The sequence below is a fragment of the Saccopteryx leptura genome, chromosome 13 (genome assembly GCF_036850995.1).
Source record: "Saccopteryx leptura isolate mSacLep1 chromosome 13, mSacLep1_pri_phased_curated, whole genome shotgun sequence".
Lineage (NCBI taxonomy): Eukaryota > Metazoa > Chordata > Mammalia > Chiroptera > Emballonuridae > Saccopteryx > Saccopteryx leptura.
This window is the reverse complement of record NC_089515.1, coordinates 44638425-44645728: the sequence shown is the minus strand read 5'-3', so window position 1 is coordinate 44645728 and position 7304 is coordinate 44638425. Positions and strand designations below refer to the sequence as shown.

Sequence of the window (7304 nt, the reverse complement as noted above, 5' to 3'; positions counted from 1 at the left end):
AATTAAATTTATTCTAACATTAAAAAACTTTTTTTTTTTTTGTATTTTTCCGAAGTTGGAAACGGGGAGGCAGTCAGACAGACTCCCGCATGCGCCCCACCGGGATCCACCCGGCATGCCCACCAGGGGGCGATGCTCTGCCCATCTGGGGGCCTCGCTCTGCCACAATCAGAGCCATTCCAGTGCCTGAGGCAGAGGCCACAGAGCCATCCTCAGAGCCCGGGCAAACTTTGCTCCAGTGGAGCCTCGGCTGCGGGAGGGGAAGAGAGAGACAGAGAGGAAGGAGAGGGGGAGGGGTGGAGAAGCAGATGGGCGCTTCTCCTGTGTGCCCTGGCCGGGAATCGAACCCGGGACTCCCGCACACCAGGCCGACGCTCTACCACTGAGCCAACCAGCCAGGGCTAAAAAACATTTTTATGTTACATTTTTTGAGTTATTCTTTTTAGAATTCCTAAGAAAGAGGGATTAAAAAATAAAAAAAGACAAAAAAGTTATCTTTCTATATATATAGATACATTCTTAGTAAGATTTAGTAAATTCGGCAGGTCACGACACGAACGTGTTAAGTTTTTTCATTCTTGTGTTTATGAGAAACATGAGCCTGATGTGTCCTAGCAATTTCTTCAATGTTTGGGCATATATTTGAAAAGCAAACTCATTTTCTCATCAATACATTGAAGAATTCCTCTCTTTTTACTCTTCATTGTGTTGAGGGTAGAAAATCCTAATTCACATAAATAGGATGTTGAAAATTGTAGTAAAATGTTCAAAGCTTTTTTAGATATTGCCACATATTCTTCTTTTATAGAAATCCAAAAGGCTTCAAGAGACAATTTCTTATGTTTAATCATCAATCCACGATCAGTGGAGATAGCTGCCAGTTCTTCTTCTTCTGTTAATGTTAAACCAAAATCACTTGAAGTTTCCATGAATGGGTTTCTAATCCAATCATATTGTTCAGTGTTAAGTGATGGAAAATGCTATAAATTAAATTCTGCCCATTCAGCCTTCAAGTCCTATTTTATTTACACTTAACTTTTGCTCACTTCCAGAATCGAATTCTTCAATATCACGCTTCTTTTTGAGAAATCTATTCATTTTATTTGGGTGTATTTATCTAAAAATAATATAATGATGTGTTAATAATAAATATAATAATGTGTTAACAAAAGGAGCAGTATTTCCGTAATGAAATGGTATAACAGAGTAACTATATTTATTTTTATATCTGGGCACATGCTGCACACCAGCACAGCTAGTATTTCCAGGTCTTGAGAGGGAACGGTACGGAATTAAGAAAATACATGGAATTAAGAAAATACGGAGTCGGGAGGGCCCTGTTATTGCTGCTGGCAAGAACAAAGCGCCCCCAAAACCGCACCTTGCTTTATTTATAGGGCAAAGTGGGCCATTAGCAAATCAATAAGATCTTTGATCATGTTTCCAAAGCAACCCAAAAATTTTACCAAGTGCAGAAAACCCTCACCATACATATCATCTTAACTTTACACCAAACAAAGGATAGAAGAAACTTACCTCCAGTCTTACAAGGAACTTGGGGGTAATGTAAACAATCCAGCACTACAGCTTAACAGCCTTTTGCAACCTAATCAGGCAAGTGAGGTGGGGAGTTGGGCAGACTTACAGCCAATTCCCCACACCTCTGTCCCCCCAAAATCTAAACTCCAAAAAACCCTGTTGGTTTTTTGGTCCCCAACAGGCACATATTTCTCTGGAATACCATAGGGTGCCACTGGAAATCTTCTAGTTTGTACCAGTGTGCCTTAGCCCGCACTTTGAGAACCACTGGACTACAAGAATAGCGAGATGGGCCCTGGCCAGATGGCTCAGTGGTAGAGCGTTGGCCTGGCGTGTGAAAGTCCTGGGTTTGATTCCCAGCCAGGGCACACAGGAGAAGCGCCCATCTACTTCTCCATCCTTCCCCCTCTCTCTTCTCTCTAGCTCTCTCTTCCCCTCCCGCAGCCGAGGCTCCAATGGAGCAAAGTTGGCCTGGGCGCTGAGGATGGCTCCATGGCCTCCCCCTCAGGCGCTAGAATGGCTCCGGTTGCAGTGTAGCGACGCCCCAGGGCTGCCAAGCATAGCCCCCTGGTGGGCATGCCGGGTGGATCCTGGTCAGACGCATGTGGGAGTCTGTCTGTCTGCCACCCCCTGCTTCTCACTTCGGAAAAATACAAAGAAAAAAAATAATAGCGAGATGGGCTTCTGGGGTGCTGACATGTTATATTTCTCGACTTAGAGTAGTGGTTACATGGGTGTTCACTTTGTGACAAATCATTGAGTTAAGTGTGTTGGTTTTTTGTACTTTTCTACATGCATGTTATAGTTTACAACAAAAAAGTCCTGAAAAGAGGGGTATTTACCAGCAAAGAAACATATTCCTGAAGTATCATAAATGAAGAAAGTTTGCAAAATTACTTACATGGCATGGTCTTAATTTCACTGTATAAATATACATTTACACATGTTTATATAAATTATATGATCTGAGGTGATATAAACCAAAGCAATATGGTAGTAATCCCCAGATGCAATCACCAGAGTTTTATGTTTGGTTTGTTTGTGTCGATGTTTTTCCTGATTTTTCTGTAATAAGCCTTTATTGCTTTTCTAATAAGAAGTAAAGTCATTTTGTAGACTAGCCTGGCAATAAACTAACAGATCAATAGAACAGAATAGAAAACTGAGATAGAGATTCAATAGATATAAGAATCTGATGTGTGATAAAGGTGGAATTTCAAATCAATGATGAAAAGATAGGTAATCAATACATTTCATTGGTTCAACTGACGAACAATTTGGAAGATGAAGGTGAGTTCCACCTCACACCATAAGCCCCTAAATAAGTGCCTATGTTATTCAAATGCAAACAAAAGAATTTTAACCATGCTAAGTAAAAATGTAAGTTTTAGAAGAACATAAAAGCAAATAGTTCCATCATCTTGGAGTGGAGAAGGCGTTTCTAACTTAGTATCAAAATCAGACAGAGCTGCCCTGGCCAGATATAGCTCAGTTGGTTAGAGCATTGTCCCAAACTGCGAAGGTTGCTGGTTCATTCCTGGCAGGGGCACAGGGAAACAGATCAATGTTTCTGTCTCTTTCTCTCTCCCTTCCTCTCTCTAAAATCAGTAAGTAAATTAAAAACAAATGGACACATTTGACAATATAAAAATATAAAACTACTATATATGTGTGTGTGTATATATGTATACACATGTACACATATGTGTGTATATATACACACACACACATAGGCATATATATGTATATATCATAAGTTCACAATAACCACAGCTGCAAAATACCTGGGAATAAATTTAACAAGAAATCTGGAATGACAAAACTATACAACCTTATTAGAAGACTTAAAAAAAAACTCTGGAAAAATGGAGAGCCTGGTAGAAGGAGTGAGATTTATCCACTGAAGCTTTGCTTATATTTAAAGAGAGAGAGAGAATCTAAATATTTGCAAACAGATTAATCCTCTATGGGATGTGCTGTGGTTAAAAAGAATGCATAGTCCTGCACGTAAGTGTAGGGAAGACTCCTCTGCCACCTCCTTTCACACACCCCAAGCCCGGGGGAAAGGAGAAGCTGGGTTTAAATCAGGCCCTGTTTAGCAGGGCTGAAGTCACTGTGTAACAAGGACACGTATGTACATGCGTGGTCTGCTCTATGCTGCCCATCCATGCACACCCTGGTGGTCTAGCAGTGGCTGCCTTGGGGTTGCCTGGCCACGCCTCACCTATGCTCTCAAACTGCAATCGGCTGACCAGCTCCAAATCTCCTTACCTTAGGGCTTGCCCGACTCCCAGACTCAGCCGGGGCTCTGTGCTGCATCCTGAGTGAGGTTGTGGCAGACATAGCTGGGCCTGCTAATTTACCGCCAGGCCTCCTGACCCAGAAGACAAATGACGATCCATGCTCACATGGTTGCAGTGCAACTGCAATAGGCAATGTCTAGCTGTCACTTTATAACCGGAGAACTGACAGCAATGTGGCATTGTTCCGTGAGAAGGAACTGTCCCATGGACCCAGATGCTGGATCTAGATGACATGAATAACCAAAAGCTCCTATAAACTAGCTGGGGAGATAGAACAGCACATTGGCTAAGAGCATAGATTTTAGACTGCCCGTGCTGAAGTCTAGGTTCTACATCTAGCTCACCGTGTGACATTGACTAGTTACCTAACTACTCTCTGCTTCAGTTTTCTCAACTGTAAAATATTACTACACTAAAATATCATTAAAATAATATTTATTTTGCAGGGCTTTTATAAAGATTAGACGCATTAGTATCAATATATGTAAAGCCTTCTCAGAACTGTACCTGGCACAGAATAACGATGTGTTAGTTATACCAGTGGTCCCCAACCCCTGGGCCGCAGACCGGTACCGGTCCATGGGCTATTTGGTCCCAGTCCACAGAGAAAGAATAAATAACTTACATTATTTCCGTTTTATTTATATTTAAGTCTGAACGATGTTTTATTTTTTAAAAGTGACCAGATTCCCCCTGTTACATCCGCCTAAGACTCACTCTTGACGCTTGTCTCAGTCACGTGATACATTTATTCATCCCACCCTAAAGGCCGGTCGGTACGTAAAAATATTTTCTGACATTAAATCAGTCCATGGCCCAAAAAAGATTGGAGACCACTGAGTTCGACCATCATTACAATGGAATCTAAGAAATTCAGAAAACCCTTACCCAGACAGAGCTCCACCCTCTTCAGCCTGGCTACCCTAGCACCTCTCCCACGAGGGAACCAAGCAACTGGAGAAGCCACTTTCTAACAACCCAGCCTGTCGTCACCTAGCAATGTCAACTGAAACTCACCTCCTGTGCGCTAATTGCAGTCCAATGAAACTGCCACGATACGAAAGTATTAAGGCGCATGCTTTGTGCTGGTTCTCAAACCCAGGCCTCTCTGGTATCAGGCATTTGCTCAGTTGGCAATGAAATGAATATGCTGTGATCTTCATCCGGTTACTGACCCACATTCAGGAAGGAGCTCCTTCAGGAACCATTCTGATCACAGCCAAGGGCAGCCTCCCATGGTTGCCTAGCACAAAGCCACTGCCCTGCCTTGGCTGTGGCCCCCTCTAGACCCCACCTCCACCTGTTCAGGGCTGGTCGAAAGATGCCCATCCTGGTCCTGGCCTGTTGGCTCAGTGGTAGAGTGTTGGTCTAGCATGTGGATGTCACGGGTTCGATTCCTGGTTAGGGTACACAAGGGAAGCGACTATCTGCTTCTCCCCCCTCCTCCTCCTCCTTCATTCTCTCTCTCTCTCTCCTCCTCTTTGCAGCCATGGCTCAATTGATTCAAGCACATTGGCTCCTGACACTGAGGATGGCTCCATGGAGCCTCTGCCTCAGGCACTAAAAATAACTTGGTTGCAAGCATGGCCCCAGGTGGACAGAGCATTGGCCCCAGACGGGGGTTGCTGGGTGGATCCTGGTCAGGGCACATGTGGGAATCTGTCTCTGTATCTCACCTACTCTCACTTAAAAAAATAAAATTGAAAAGATGCCCATCGCCCTGGGCAGTTGTCTCAGTAGTAGAGCATCAGCCCAGCATACCAATGTTCCAGGTTCAATTTTCGGTCAGGACACACAGGAGAAGCGCCCATCTGCTTCTCTACCCCCACCCCTTCTCTCTCTCTCTCTCTCTCTCTTCTCCTCCTGCAGCCATGGTTTGATTGGAGTGAGTTAGCCCCGGCACTGAGGATGGCTACATGTCCTCCACCTCAGGCACTAAAAAATGGCTCTGATTACAGTGGAGCAACAGCCCCAAATGGGAAAAGCATTGACCCCTAGTGGGTTTGCAGGGTGGATTCAATCGGGTGGATCCCAGTCAGGCACATGCAGGAGTCTGTCTCTGCCTCCCCTCCTCTCACTAAAAAAAAAAAAAAAAAAAAAAAAAAAAAAAAAAAAAAAAAAAGGCCCTGGCCAGTTGGCTCAGTGGTAGAGCGTCGGCCTGGCGTGCAGGGGACCCGGGTTCGATTCCCAGCCAGGGCACATAGGAGAAGCGCCCATTTGCTTCTCCACCCCTCCCTCCTTCCTCTCTGTCTCTCTCTTCCCCTCCCGCAGCCAAGGCTCCATTGGAGCAAAGATGGCCCGGGCGCTGGGGATGGCTCCTTGGCCTCTGCCCCAGGCGCTAGAGTGGCTCTGGTCGCAGCAGAGCAACGCCTCAGAGGGGCAGAGCATCGCCCCCTGGTGGGCAGAGCGTCGCCCCTGGTGGGCGTGCCGGGTGGATCCCGGTCGGACGCATGTGGGAGTCTGTCTGACTGTCTCTCCCCGTTTCCAGCTTCAGAAAAATACAAAAAGAAAAAAAGAAGAAAAAAAAAGATGCCCATCATGTATTGCTAAGTGAGAAAGCAAAAAGAGGAATAGTGTATTTAATACATTTATTATTGAAAACATACAGGAAATTGCATTTTCAAAGTCTACAAGGACATATGCCAAAATGGTGCATGGTGGTTACCTTGGGCTGCTTTTCCCAGGGACAGGTATGAAAGGAGGGGGTGGGGGACAGGGCGCTTTCACTGTTTGCTGTAGACCCATTAGTGTTTTACAACACTTGAAGCCAGACAAAGGGTTAAAGTAATATCTCTAAGTGTTTATGAATAGAAAAAGTAGTGGAAGAGAATATAATAAAACAGCAACAGTGCTTATTCCTAGAGGAGACTTAATGGGATGTTTTAATTTTACTCTTTAAAGCCTTTCTTATATTTTCCAAACATTTAGCAATAAAAATACATTATACTTTTCTAGTCAGAAAAATACGATTTTTTAAGTTGAAGAGAGCTATAACAATAAAAACAGATAATTAAAGAGAAGATATGAAGGGAAACCAGAAGGCTAAAAAGGTTTGAAAGGATAGAAGGTAAAATGAGAATACTTAAAAAGGAAAGATAGCCCTGGCCAGGTAGTTCAGTTGGTTAGAACATCATCCTGATATGCCAAGGTTGCAAATTCAATCCCATCAGGGCACATACAAGAATCAACTAATGAATGCAAAAATAAATGGAACAACAAATTGATGTTTCTCTCTTCCTCTCTCACTAAAACTCAATAAATAAAAATATTTTAGCTTGACCAGGCGGTGGTTCAGTGGATAGAGCATCAGACTGGAACGCAGAGGACCCAGGCTCGAAATCAGTATTGCAGCCTCCCCGACAGGCTCCATACAGGCATCATTCTGTCCTCACACAAAGACAGAACCCCTCATAGCAGCAGTGTCCTTGGCATGAACATCAAATAAAGGCCAAGATACCCCCA

General features: G+C 43.9%; 1 non-coding gene across 1 annotated transcript; it reads right to left on the bottom strand.

The window, feature by feature from the left end:
- Window positions 1-326: 326 nt before the first annotated feature.
- On the bottom strand, window positions 327-402 carry TRNAT-GGU (transfer RNA threonine (anticodon GGU)). The gene has a single exon. It is a non-coding gene; the product is annotated as a tRNA-Thr (tRNA).
- Between the last annotated feature and the right edge of the window lie 6902 nt (window positions 403-7304).